The 14,174-nt window shown below is 40.5% G+C and overlaps 1 long non-coding RNA gene across 1 annotated transcript; it reads left to right on the top strand.

Moving 5' to 3' along the window:
• The first annotated feature begins 45 nt into the window (after positions 1 to 45).
• On the top strand, positions 46 to 5,381 carry LOC117442960 (uncharacterized). Its single transcript, XR_004551588.2, has 3 exons — positions 46 to 378; positions 3,039 to 5,064; positions 5,283 to 5,381. It is a non-coding gene; the product is annotated as an uncharacterized lncRNA (long non-coding RNA).
• The last annotated feature ends 8,793 nt before the right edge of the window (positions 5,382 to 14,174 follow it).

Genomic DNA, 14,174 nt, shown 5'->3' on the forward strand with positions numbered 1-14,174 from the left:
GATTTTGGGAATGGTGCTTGAAATTGAGATAAAGTGCTTGAAAATGTAAATGCTTTACTTTTACAAAAAATGTCTGTCTGACTGAATAGTTCGCTTTTTAGATTAAAAGAAAAGCATTGCTTCGCTTCTACATAAAACAGCTCCGCCGCACCTTCCCGCGCTATGCGCGCGACCTGCAAGTGTTTGTGTTACGTGTGACCTGGGCATTCTGATGAGAGATAGATGACAGTGGGACAGGAGGCTGCCGTTTCAACGAGCGTTGGCTAGCAGAAGACAAATACAAGCCATGGCTAAGACGAGGGTCAAGCCCACGAGTAGCCTCCTGCAAAGTTTGCAACATAACGATGCGAGAGTCTGCGCTGAGGAGCCACATGAAAGGTACGCCGGAGTAGAGCATTTTAGATCAGGCTAACGTTGCATGTTACGTGTGTTTAAGCTAACGTTAGCGAGCTGAATAGCGAACTCCATGAGGGATAATAATAATTGCAGGGGACAATCATTTCAGAGGAGCGTACCTATGGTATGTGCGTTACAGTCGCCATCGTGTGGTGTTCAGAGGATGAAGCTCTCACGGCATGTCGTGTTATAGTCATGAAATATAATTTATTGATTCGACTCAGAGCGATTTTGAAAGCGATGTATTTCTACTGGTAGTATGTTTCGTGCCTAAACCAAATGTGACTTGCTCTATCGAAATCAGTCGCATTGACCGAAGACACATTTTCGTTTGTATTACTGGTCTGGGGGAAGCTCGCGAGTGTGTGTGCGTGTGTGTGTTTGTGTACCGGGGAAACACTCACGAGAAACACCGGCTGTTGTTATGCTTGCTGTGACGTTACATTACTCCGTTCTCCGCTTGTAATTATGCCGAAGCTTCAAAGTTGTATTTATCATCTGAATTTGCCGAAACAAGTTTAATATTCTGAAAGCCAATACTTTGTTTATTTGAAAACAGATGAAAACAAACTGTCTTTTATTTAAAATTGAAGTATTATACAAGTAAAACTACATGAACAGAATGAACAGTCTTCCTTTGGAGATGTATAAGTCAGGAGTCTTGAGTAGCATTACCTAAAATCATTTACACATGTGTAAATATTATTTTCCACTTGTTACCCATTGTGTGTCTATTTTTATGCAGCTCTGCGTGATCTTTGTGGCTACAATTCAGACTAATACGCTACCAGAGGTGGAGAAGTACTCAGATCTTGTACTTAGTAAAAGTAGAAGTACTCAGATCTTGTACTTGAGTAAAAGTAGAAGTACTCAGATCGTGTACTTAGTAAAAGTAGAAGTACTCAGATCTTGTACTTGAGTAAAAGTAGAAGTACTCAGATCTTGTACTTGAGTAAAAGTAGAAGTACTCAGATCGTGTACTTAGTAAAAGTAGAAGTACTCAGATCTTGTACTTGAGTAAAAGTAGAAGTACTCAGATCTTGTACTTGAGTAAAAGTAGAAGTACTCAGATCGTGTACTTAGTAAAAGTAGAAGTACTCAGATCTTGTACTTGAGTAAAAGTAGAAGTACTCAGATCTTGTACTTGAGTAAAAGTAGAAGTACTCAGATCGTGTACTTAGTAAAAGTAGAAGTACTCAGATCTTGTACTTGAGTAAAAGTAGAAGTACTCAGATCTTGTACTTGAGTAAAAGTAGAAGTACTCAGATCGTGTACTTAGTAAAAGTAGAAGTACTCAGATCTTGTACTTGAGTAAAAGTAGAAGTACTCAGATCTTGTACTTGAGTAAAAGTAGAAGTACTCAGATCTTGTACTTAGTAAAAGTAGAAGTACCAGAGTGTAGGAATACTCTGTCACAGTAAAAGTCCTGCATTCAAAATGTTCCTCAAGTGAAAGTAGAAAAGTATTCTCATCAGAATATAGTGAAAGACAGTGAAAGTAGTCGTTGTGCAGATTGGTCCATTTCAGAATAATATATATGATATGTTTTATAATGATTGATCATGAAAGTGTTCTCAAAGCTGGTGAAGGTGCAGCTAGTCTGAAGTACTTTGTAGACTGCAGGGTAGCTGGTGAAGGTGCAGCTAGTCTGAAGTACTTTGTAGACTGCAGGGTAGCTGGTGAAGGTGCAGCTAGTCTGAAGTACTTTGTAGACTGCAGGGTAGCTGGTGAAGGTGCAGCTAGTCTGAAGTACTTTGTAGACTGCAGGGTAGCTGGTGGAGGTGCAGCTAGTCTGAAGTACTTTGTAGACTGCAGGGTAGCTGGTGAAGGTGCAGCTAGTCTGAAGTACTTTGTAGACTGCAGGGTAGCTGGTGGAGGTGCAGCTAGTCTGAAGTACTTTGTAGACTTCAGGGTAGCTGGTGAAGGTGCAGCTAGTCTGAAGTACTTTGTAGACTGCAGGGTAGCTGGTGAAGGTGCAGCTAGTCTGAAGTACTTTGTAGACTGCAGGGTAGCTGGTGAAGGTGCAGCTAGTCTGAAGTACTTTGTAGACTGCAGGGTAGCTGGTGGATTTACTCCAGGTGGAACTAAAGTCTGATTCAACACTTGGTTATATTTCACATCATTCATCCACATCTGTGAAGTAACTAAAGGTGTTAAATACATGTAGTGGAGTCAAAGTACACCATGTACCTCTGACTTATGTTCACTGCCACCTAAAAGTACCTCAAAAATAGTAATCAATAATGTATTGAAAAGGCTGATTGTTGTATATCGGCTCAGCCAGGTTATATGGGAGGCCCAGTCTACGTACAGATCACTAATTTTGAAATATTAAACTTAGTTTTCTTTTCTTTAATTTGTCATCCTCGTGTAGAATGCTATCACGAAACACACATGTGGTTGTTTATAGCATAAAGAACATCTGATTTAATGTGAGGTAGGGAAATAATCATTTGAGTATGTGTATATAAATATGTAATTTACAACAGCTGGAAGATCCTTGAAAAGTGCTTGAATTTGACTCTGGAAAAGGTGTAAGAACCCTGAAGATACTCATTCTTAACACAGCTTGATTTTATTAATTTCAAAGCAATTTGAAGTAATTACTACATCCACTGACACTCTCTGTGTATACTTTTCAGGAAACAAACTCTGGCATAAAGTGGATCAGACTGTGAAGATGTCCAGGAAGACCAAGAATGCACAGCTGACGCAACTGTTGAAACCAAATATCGGACGCTTGGAGGACCCTCTGGACTACAGGCAGACACAAACACATGTTTATCCAAACTTGCGGTCACTTTTGTGTGCACACCTGCTTCCTCAGTCCCGTGTGAAAGGGTCTTTTCAAAGGCAGGAGAAGTTGTGTCAAAGAAAATAAATCGTCTAAGCCCGAAAACTGTGGAAAAAACATTGTTTTTAAACAAAAACCAATAAAATTGTTCCATGAATCACAAGCACATTCACTGCCCTCTGCGAAGTTAAACCCTTCTCTTTTCCAGTTTCGAACACATATTGCTTCTTTTGTCTTTCTAGAAGGCAGCAGACATTTACATTTATTTATGTATAGATATAACAACAAGATACTGTGTTGATACATTGCTTTTATTATTATTATATGCAGTCATTTTAAAACACTCACTGGTGCAACATTCTGTTAATACAGGATTACAAACACATTTTACATCTTTTACACTTTTGTATAATTATTTCCAGTATTTTTAGTATGTCAAAGATTACAAATAATATGTGGCTGTTTTCCACCTGCTCACCAACAGGGGGTCTCGCGTGCACATGAAGCCCATGATGAAGCCTCAGATGAACCTTTCAGTGAACCGATTGGCTGGAAGCAGAAAGTGCTTTAGATCGGTTGAACCACAACGCTCATATTACCCATGGATGTATACTAAGAACCATATTACCCCTCCTGTACCCGGGCCCGGTGACACGATGCAATCAAGAGAGCTCAGACCCTCACTCATATAGAGAGGCGAAGTCACGCCCATCTACTTCCGGCCCATGGGACCCCGGAAGCGAAAAATTAACATTGAATTCAATGGAGAGAGAACACGTATCTTTTGATCCCCTTTGAATTGTGCCACGAACTACACATATGATGTTTGTCAATCTTAAACAATAAGTTCCATGTCAAAAAAGTCACATTTTGTCGTAAAACTGTTGAAATATAAGACTATGAAAAATACGCGACTACAAAGACTACAAATCCCAAATCCCATTCTGGCTCGCATAAGTGATGTCACAGGCGATAATGCTCCAAGTGGTTGCGACTCGTAATTAAAGCGAAGAAGAAGATATCATAACTGATTTATTCCCTCCAATAAATAAGAGATTGCTAAAAATAAATTCACTTTTACAAGATGCCTGTGTGCTTTGTACCAGGTTGCAATCACATAAGTGATCATACTTATAGATCATAGCTCGTTCTATCGCTTCCCGTCTGATGAAAGGACCAGGAGTCGCTGGATCAGAGATCTCAGGTAATACACATGTTGTGCATGGAACACAGTCAAGCTAGCTACATAGCTAGTAGCGAGCACGTTAGTTAGCATCACATTACTTAGCCTTGTCATTTGTATTAGCCTTAACATGAAGTGAACCCAAATGTTAAACAGTAAGAGTAGTCATGATGTTAAGTATTTTCTGAAACATTTGAAGAGGAACCTATCGCCAGGTGCTAAGGGGGCGGGAGGTAGGCTAACGGCAGATTAGCATCTGCGATCTTTTCTACTTAATGCTATCTGCTCAAATGGTTAACATTGAACATTAAAAGATCAGGCAGTTCAGGGAGAGTCGAAGGAAGGCAGGCAGGCAGCTTTGCATGACATGTATTTATTTATAGAAGGACCATGCATACACAAACATTAATCTCAGCAAAGAGAAGAGATGCAATATGCCAGATTATAGCTAATAGCTAATTTCCATCTGTGGTCCATTCTTCTGGACGTGTTTCATCGTGATGGTAGTGAGTCAATCTGTTTGTTGGAAAGACAGTAGTTGAGTGATTACTGAGAGAACATTATTAAAAGAGATAATTATTCAAAGTGTTGTTACTGACCTTTTTCTCTTTTGTTTCCTTTCCCTCACCTGTAACTGCTGAGACCCTGAGGAACATGCACCCTGACCTGCTCTGGCAACCTGACTTCCACTGTACGTAATAGTATTTGGTTATGGTATATTATTTATATACATCAAAGGCACAATGCCCCCCCCAGAGACACACATGTATTGAGTGTGATATTGTGCATAGGTCAAGTGAAATCATCTTTACACACTAGAAAACTGTAGGAGCGGCAACTTGTTTTGAAATTGAATTTTTAATATCCGATAATGAAGTTGATCTGTTTTCTTTATTCTTCTCTTCCCAGCTCCATCCATCACCGTGCTCTGTTCCTGCAGGTCCTGCTTGCTAATCAATGCTTTATTTTTTTACACAATTACAAATAAAGTCAATGTGTTGTATGACATGAAGTTGTGCTTCATTCTGAGTCGATAATACATTCATTCTGCCTTCAACTGCACACTGACTGTGGACTGCACCGACATCCATGTAGCTGCCCCCCAGTAAGATGAACCAAGCAAAGAGGGTCAACATCATGCCCAAGGACATCCAGCTGGCCCGCCGCATCCGCGAGAGAGGGCTTAGACTGACCTGAGACCAGCACACCCAAACACAACGGCTCTTTTAAGAGCTACAGTTTCAAAGAGTTGCAATCCTACGTTATTATAATTATTAAACTGGTTCATGTGTCACTTAGTTTACTGAACCGTGATGAAAGAAATGAGTGAGGTCGTGGTTTACTGAAGTTACAAAGACATTAATATATGAGTGACAGGTCAGTGTAAACACAAGCTTCTGTCAATTATGGATCACTCAAACTATTTATATAAAAATATGTAATAAAGTTCTAAAACAAGTATTCGGTATATTCCTTGATAGCTTTTGGAGAAGGTTGTTTTTAAGTTTACTAAAATCTATCGTTTCAACGGTTTCACTTTATAAAAAGGAACAGGTGAGTAGAGCATCATTGAGTTTCTTATTCTGTCAGTAAATTATCCAAATGAAATGTTTATCATTATTTTATTCAACCCTAAACAAATTGATTGTACCTTTTTAATAATGACCTTACATGGTTAAGTTAAATTAACTTCAATCAAATCTGTTCTGAGAAAAAACTAATAAATGTTTAAAGATAGGAACTTGCCATCCCACTGAAGAACAGTCCGTAGAGATTTAAAGGCGTAGTTGTAGTTCAGTCCAACGTTTCATTTGGATTCATTTCTCCAACAGTCAACTATTTTCATAAAGAATATATATATTTTTCAAAGTCAACTTTATTGTCAATCTTACTCAGTTTGTGTTTATAGACAGAGATCAAAAATACTTTTAAATCAATTAAAATTATACAATTTACAGATATGTATACAAATATATATATATATATATATATATCCTATATAATGATGGTGGACACTTCACCTCCAGCAGGGCAGATGGCTGCACAAGTCCATCGGGGGATGCTCCCAAAACACCTGACTCACTCACAAAGAGACCAGACTCGAACACTGTCTCCTGAGAGGCCTGCACAAAAGCCTTCACCCCTTCGGCCTCGTTTAAAACCCCCCAGTTGATAGCCATGACTCCGTCCAAGTTGTACCCCCCGAGCACCCTCTTCATGAGGGACGCGCATGGAGTGGATGAAAGTCCCGACCGCAGCACAGAACCAAACTTGCTGGCTGTCAACCTGCCCCGCCTGTGTAACTGCCACTTTGTCCGCTGTCCTCCGGTGGCTGTCTGGATGGCAGCTTGCTGGTCTCTGCTCAGTCGCATTGAGGCAAGAATTGCCTCAAGCCCCCGACCCCCTTCACCAGCTCCGGCACGGTGACAATGGCCTGATGTTGAGGCCGCGGCTCTGGCTCAGGTGAAGCCATGCCATGCCACACTGTGCGCCCCTCAGTGCAGACCTGAACCAGTCTACATCCTGAGTGGCGATGTCTCTGGCCAGTGGGTTGTATGTCTCCTCTCACTGTTGGTAGAGTTGAGACACCGGCTGGACTACTTTGGAAGTGCCAGGCTTCCTCCACTGGCACTCAACATCTGTGGAGCTGATCTGCCACATGGCACATATTGCCAATGCTGCAGCGTGGCTGCATTTGTACATCCCCCGTGCACAATCACAGACAGCGCTCTGCATCGCGCCATCGCCTCCCATGCAGATCTGTACAAATAAAGAAAGTACCATGTTTGTTAGCATGCTATAATAGATTGAATGAGCAATAATACAAGGATGGTCCGGATCTGGGGGTGGGAGGGGTTATTTTTCCATAGTTTTGTCTGATTGTTGTTATTGGTTGTTTTTTCTGTATTTTTTGTAATGTGTGTTGTACTGGTTGTGATTGTACATTGTATTTTTCTAAATGTGTATGAATACATTTTTGAAAAACATTTGATCAACAATAAAAAAGGACTTGGTCAGGATCTAGACTCAGACCACGAAGTTCTAAAGGAGAAAACTAGTTACTGAAACAAAACACGTTAGTGTACCTTGTTAGCTAATGTTAGCTAGCTGACATTAACGTTACACATTGCACTCATATTACTCACCAACATCTTGTAAAGCCGGTCCCGCTGCTCTTACAGAACCGAATAACTCCCCTTTCGTGTATGTACAGCTCTCAACGTGTCCAGACTTGTAGTCACCTCGTTTTATACTTTTATTCTCATTCTGAAAGAAACAGGTGAAATTTGCTAACGTGACGGCCGTCTTTGTGATGGTGACGCGTATTGTGCGAGACCAGAGACCTGTAGTTCACTCAGCGGTTTCACACAAAAAAATGTGTAACTTCACAGTTTTACGACACATTTTAATTTTTTTGACTTGCAAAATATTCTTTTAAATTGACAAACATCATATGTGTCATTCGTGGCACAATTCAAACGGGATCAAAAGATAACCTTTCTCTCTCCATTGACTTCAATGTATAATTTTACGCTTCCGGGGTCCCATGGAGGCTCCCGGAAAGGGAGGGACTTCGCCTCTCTATAGAGGTCGGAACATGTTTTAAGTATAAATAAATAAAAGCATAAATAAAAGTAGCAATAAAAACATCACTGAACAAATAAATGAATAAATACAGGAATAAATAGCGTGCAGTGTTTTCAGATGAATTCGGTGTGTGTGTAGGGTGACCAGATGTCCCGCTTTGCGCGGGACTGCACAGCATTTTCACGACTTTTGGTGCGTCCCGCAAATTGAGACGATGTCCCGCATATTTCATTTTGATTGGCTAAAACGCTTTTTGAGAAAGCAGGGAAGGCTATCATCAGGGGGCTGTGTTTGCTGTCAATCAAACTGTAACACACGGCGGGTGCTGGTCAAGTGTTAACCAATGAGAGTAACTCACTCACACACCCCCCCCCCCCACCCGCCAAACAACAACAACGAACGCAGGCGACGCAGCAGGTTATGGAAAATGGAGGAAACTGAAACTACAGCTAAGAAGAAAAGAAGATGCACATACAACAAAGACTGGGAAGACACTTACCCGTGGGTGAAGCCAGTGCAGGGCGACGCTCAGAGATTTTTCTGCAATCTTTGCAAGAGTAATTTTTGAATTTCACATGGCGGTGAATACGACGTCAAAAGACACAGAGAATGCGATTCTCACAAGAAACGTGTCGCTCAAAAAGAGACATCCCACTCTATGGAGACATTCCTACTCAAACCAAAAAATGATGGCCACTCAGACAAGGTGACCGCAGCAGAAATAACCAGTGTTTACCATGTCTGAAGTCCTTACCACCAGCTGCTCTTGCAGTAATAAGTAGTGCACCTTTCTTACTGTCCTAATGCACAATGTAGGGACTGCTTTTTTATCTTTTGTTTTCTTAGTTATGTTCTCTGTATTTTATATGTTTGTGTTATGTGTTATGTGTAACGTTGCTGCCTTCTTGGCCAGGTCAGCATTGCAAATGAGATTATATCTCAATGCTTTTATCTGGTTAAATAAAGGTTAAATAAAATAAAATAAATAAATACAGTGCAACACTCCCATTCATACCGGTCAAATAAATGACTGGTAACAAGCTAGCGCCGACCATGTTTCCAGACTCTGAGATAGTAAAGAAAATGTCATGTGGTCGTACAAAAGCAGCGTCCATAATAACAGAGGTGCTTGCCCCTGCCTCTGTGGAGAGTTGTTTGACTGAGTCAGAGACACCAGTGGTTCTAGGTGACAGAAGGCCCACCTTCTGCTGCTGTGATGGACAAAACTGAAAGCTATTTTATTTTATATATTATTATGTTTCTGTTCCCTCCTGGCCAGTGTTGGTTTTATTGTATCTATTAATTTATGTTGTGCCTACTTGTACAGGTAATACACTAGTTGAATTAAGAAGATGCATTTCTAAACACTTGCAGTGAATAATGCCTGCTGCCTTGGTTAGCCTTAGTTTACTTTTCTTTATTAAAAAACTGCAGTTTGACTTCACTTTCTGCTCTGTTGTTATATATTTGTTACGGTTTTTTTTTCCGGGGGTTGGGGGGTGCTGTTGAGAGGGTGTCCCACATTGTCCCACACAACCATACTCCTTGTCCCACATTTGGTTTGTTGGGATCTGGTCACCCTATGTGTGTGCTGTGGCTCAGCTGGAAAGCAGTTGACTCACGACCGCAGGGTCCCTGGTTCAATACGTCATTTTTTTAATATTTATAAAAGCTACAGCTAAATGAGATAATGTAGTTAATAAATGTATTCTTTGATATGGTTTAGCATTTCTCAGGCTACAACATTAAGTTTACGAATATTATTAAGGAATACAAATCCCTCTTTGCAATGTTTACCAGCTTTTCAATCACAATCATTAAACTGGAATAAATACAATATTGTTAACATGAAAATATGATTTAATGTTCGTTGTTTAGAGTTATTCTAAGGCTGTACTCATTGGGGACTCGGTATGAGATAGAGCACACTGTTGAGATGTCCAATCTGCCTGTTGTACACACTTTGACCAGCAGGGGGGGTTTGTGTTCAGATGAAGCCCATGGTGAAGCCTCGTGAGATGAACCCTTTAGCGAACCAATTGGCTGGAAAGCTTCAAAGCTTCATCTCGTCATCACTATCTGTCATGTCCCGTTTTATTTTGTACTGACCTCTTGTCTTTCATTTCAGGCCCTGTTTCTTCCTCCCCCTTTGTGTGTTTTCCCGCCTTCATCAGCGTCTGCCCCGCCCCTGATTGCTTCCACCTGTTCCCACTCACCTCATGTTTAAATAGTCCTGCCTCTCCCCTGTCCCGTGTCAGTTCGGCTGGTTTGTTTCCCCGAATGGTCGTGCCAAGCCTCGGCTCTGAAAGGATCGCTTTCTCTCAGGTTTATTTTTGTTGGCTTAAGTTTTCATTAAGTCCTCTTTTTGTTAAGCTAGTTTTTCCTCCTTGTGAGCGGCTTTTGTTATTTCCACCACCTACTCTGTTCAGAGGGATTACCTTTACTGTGGAAATAAATATACTTGTTTTATATTCAAGACTTTGTCGTGCGTTTGGGTTCATCGGTTTGTGTCGAGGTCCTGACATCATGCAAAGTACTTTTTTCTTTCTGACCGACATTTGAACTGAACTGACATTTTGGATGTGGACCAATGAGGACACCACAAAAGGGACACGGATGTTTATGGAAGTTGGTTTACCTAAAGACTCAATAACATGCCTAATTTATACTAATTCCTGTCATTAAGCTGTAAGTTAAATCAGTGCACAAGAATTCATACTTTGAGATTTCCTTTATTATTGTTGGAGCAGGGGTCACCAACCTTTTTTAGGATGAGGGCTACTTTCAAAAAATAAAACAATTTCGGGGGCTACTTTTACTCCTCTTTTCTTTTCTTTTTTTTGCAGTGTATATATTTAGCACTTTTTTTAGATTTTCGTACACAAATTAAACAGAGATGACAGAGCAGTTGTGATTGACAGTGTCACATTACAGTTGTGCAGATCACATAACATATGAAACATTACAACAAGACAGACAAAAACAAACAAACAGTCGGCTTGGTCACACAACAAAATAAAAACAAATAAATAAAAGATAAAACACTGGCATGTAATTTACGTTAGAATAAATAGAATGGTTTTGAATAATAGATGAGAGTAAATCTACTTCACTTTACAGCCCCGCCCACTTTTGGGGAAACCAGCGCTGTCATTTGAACGGCGATCAAGCCTGAAGTCACAGAGCTCTTCTGTTACTGTCCTTTCTTCTTAAAGGAAGTACAGAAACACAACTCTGGATTTGTTTTAATGTTTGAGGTGCAATGAACGACACAGCAGCTTTTTGGCATGTTAAAACTATTATGTTCTGCCTCGCTCATGAGAGTAACAGCTGGCGAAATTACAGCCTCGCCTACTGATTTTAATTTAACCATATATCGAGCCCGATTGTCGATTTCAAAGGTGTGCTCTAAAATGATATTTATAAATAACTAATTATCATTATTATAAGCAAGACAATAAATGGCAAAGATATGTAGAAAATAAACGTATTTAAGTTACATTCATAACTAACGTAACGTGGAAGAAAATATGCTTCTAGAAGATATGTAGAAAATAAACGTATTTGAGATACGTTCATAACTAACGTACCGTGGGAGTAAATACGTTTCTAGCTAAACGTAATTGAGAATGCAGTTTAGTTCTGTGGGAACGTAATTTTTAGGAGACAGGGTTGAGTGGTTCCCAAACTTTTTGTGCCCAAGGACAAGTAAAAATCTCAAGGCACGCCTATTGTGCGAAATAGCCCTTATAACACGTGTTATCACTCATATAATGTAAAATATCTGTAAATGTGCATAATTAGTTACTCATGCCAAATAAAATGTGACAAAGACAACTATATTACTCATGAAATATTTAATAACGAAATATTTCAGAAATATTTGAAACTTTATCAAATTAGGCTTCATCAAAGCAGCAACACACTCATTTAAACCAGACAGGTCACAGCATTAAAAATGAGGCAAAGGAAACTCAGCAGAAATTCAGCACAGAGAACTGTCAATGCAAGGAAGCTGCACTATCCGTGGTCCTGAACTACAAATGATAAATGTAACATTTCAGCATTGAAAATAAATAATAATAATAAAATAAATAATAAATGTGCTATTATAAATATGTTGCCGCTTAAACATTAGTGAGATACATGTGCCTGTCGGGTTGCGCAGATCTTTTTAATCCTTGGTGGCACTGAGGAGAGGCCACTCGCAAGTCCTGTTCAACAGAGAGCCGTGACCTCCTGTTGTTCTTCATGTAAACCAGAGTAGAGAACGCCAACTCACACAGGTAGGTAGTGGGAAAAAGAAGAAGTTGCTCAATCGCGTGGTGGGAGATGCTTGGGTACTCGGTGGTGTAGTCTACTTTTTTGTAGTGGGTATACTCTAATAATTGTATTCATCCATCCTAGAGCGACGCATCGCGGAGCGACACCTGTCTCGAAGCAACACCTCATGAACACCATCACACTCACTAATGCATAACTAGTCTTGAGACTGGTTATGTGTTATCAACATGTCAATGTATTATAAGCATTTGTATGTGACTTTTAACTGCCAGTGACATTAACAATACAAAAATAAAAGAATGAACAATGATGGAAAAAGCCCACTTATCTTCTAGGGTTGAACAATTAATCGACATTTTTATCAATATCTCAATATGGCCGACTGCAATTTTCAAGTAATATACAATAAATATGGTCATGCTACAGATGTCCCACACATCATATCCTACACTTAAAAAAACATCTTTGTTTCGCATAGATCTGCACAAATATCACACAATAATCATTTTAAACCTATTTTTCAATGCATTAGTTTATTCAAACTTGTTCAGCGCTATTATCTTCCATAAATCATTGTCACACTATGTACTGTATCGGCTTAAATGAACAAGCAAACATCCTTGAAGTGCTACAAGACAAATTAGCTTCAAACAAGAAACAAATGAACAAATAAGCTTCACCTCAATAAATGAGGGTTGAAAAAGCACTCGACATGTCATACTGGGTTCACTGTGTTCGTCCACTCGCCCTGCAGATGTAGCCTCGTCAATGAGAACAGACAACTTGCTTGAAGATGTCACAATACTGTCCACCCTTCTCCGTGAGCTCCTGGGCTATTATGTGTGCTCTGGAGTCTGGACGTCTCATGTCGTCTAATCTATTTACCTAACTTTCTGTCCCTCCACTCTAACCAAGGATGCCTGTTCTTAAATTCCATAGCCTGACTTTCAGTCCACAAGGCTGGCCAGGAGCTCTCATCTGGTCCGAAACAAGGAGATAATATAAACATTGTGTTCTGACCACACAAAAACACACACACACACACACACACACACACACACACACACACACACACACACACACACACACACACACACACACACACACACACACACACACACACACACACACACACACACACACACACACACACACACAGTATCTCCCTCCCTTTCTCTTCCATTGATCCACCACACTAACGTTGATCAAGTTAGCTAGCAAGTTAGCAAGTTAGCTACAGTTACGTTAATGATATCACCTTTAGGACAGCCACCTGACATGGCTCTTCTTCTATAGTGGTAATAGGGGAAAACATTGAAATATTGTCGTCTATTTTCGTTTCATGTTTGCTTCCTGTTTAGCGCTCCGCGAACTTGAATGGTGGACGGATCAAATTCTGATAACGTTAGAGAAACTTGGGGTTTGTCAGAGCCGTGTGTTGCTGTTGCTTAGCAACAGGCCACATGCGACGGAAGCTCCAGACGTCCAAAAGTATTAACGAAGAGGCGAAAGCGTGAAAGCGCAGTCACAAAATGAAGTTGTTACGTATCATCGCTCATTGTTAAGAGGGTATACGGAAATCACTGGCATTTTCTAGTGGGTATACGGCGTATACCCGCGTATCACGTAGACTACACCACTGGGTACTCCGATGCAGAAGCCAACCAAAACTGATCCAGTGGGAGCTCACTACATTTGAGTTTCAGTGTGCGGTCCTCACGGAGCTCTGCGCACTCCTCTCTCTCTTTCATAGTGAGCTTTTCTGTTGAGGATTCCTGGTGGAACGGGTCTCGGATCCAGTCATAGTCCTCGATGTCAGCCACACGTGGAAAATAGCGCTCAAACCTCTCTTTTAAGGTCTGAATGTGTTCGGCATATACAGCGCGCTCCCTAGCTGCCTGCGGCGCAGCTGATGCCAGCGGGAACATG

Source organism: Pseudochaenichthys georgianus, unplaced genomic scaffold (assembly GCF_902827115.2).
Source record: "Pseudochaenichthys georgianus unplaced genomic scaffold, fPseGeo1.2 scaffold_510_arrow_ctg1, whole genome shotgun sequence".
NCBI classification, from domain to species: domain Eukaryota; kingdom Metazoa; phylum Chordata; class Actinopteri; order Perciformes; family Channichthyidae; genus Pseudochaenichthys; species Pseudochaenichthys georgianus.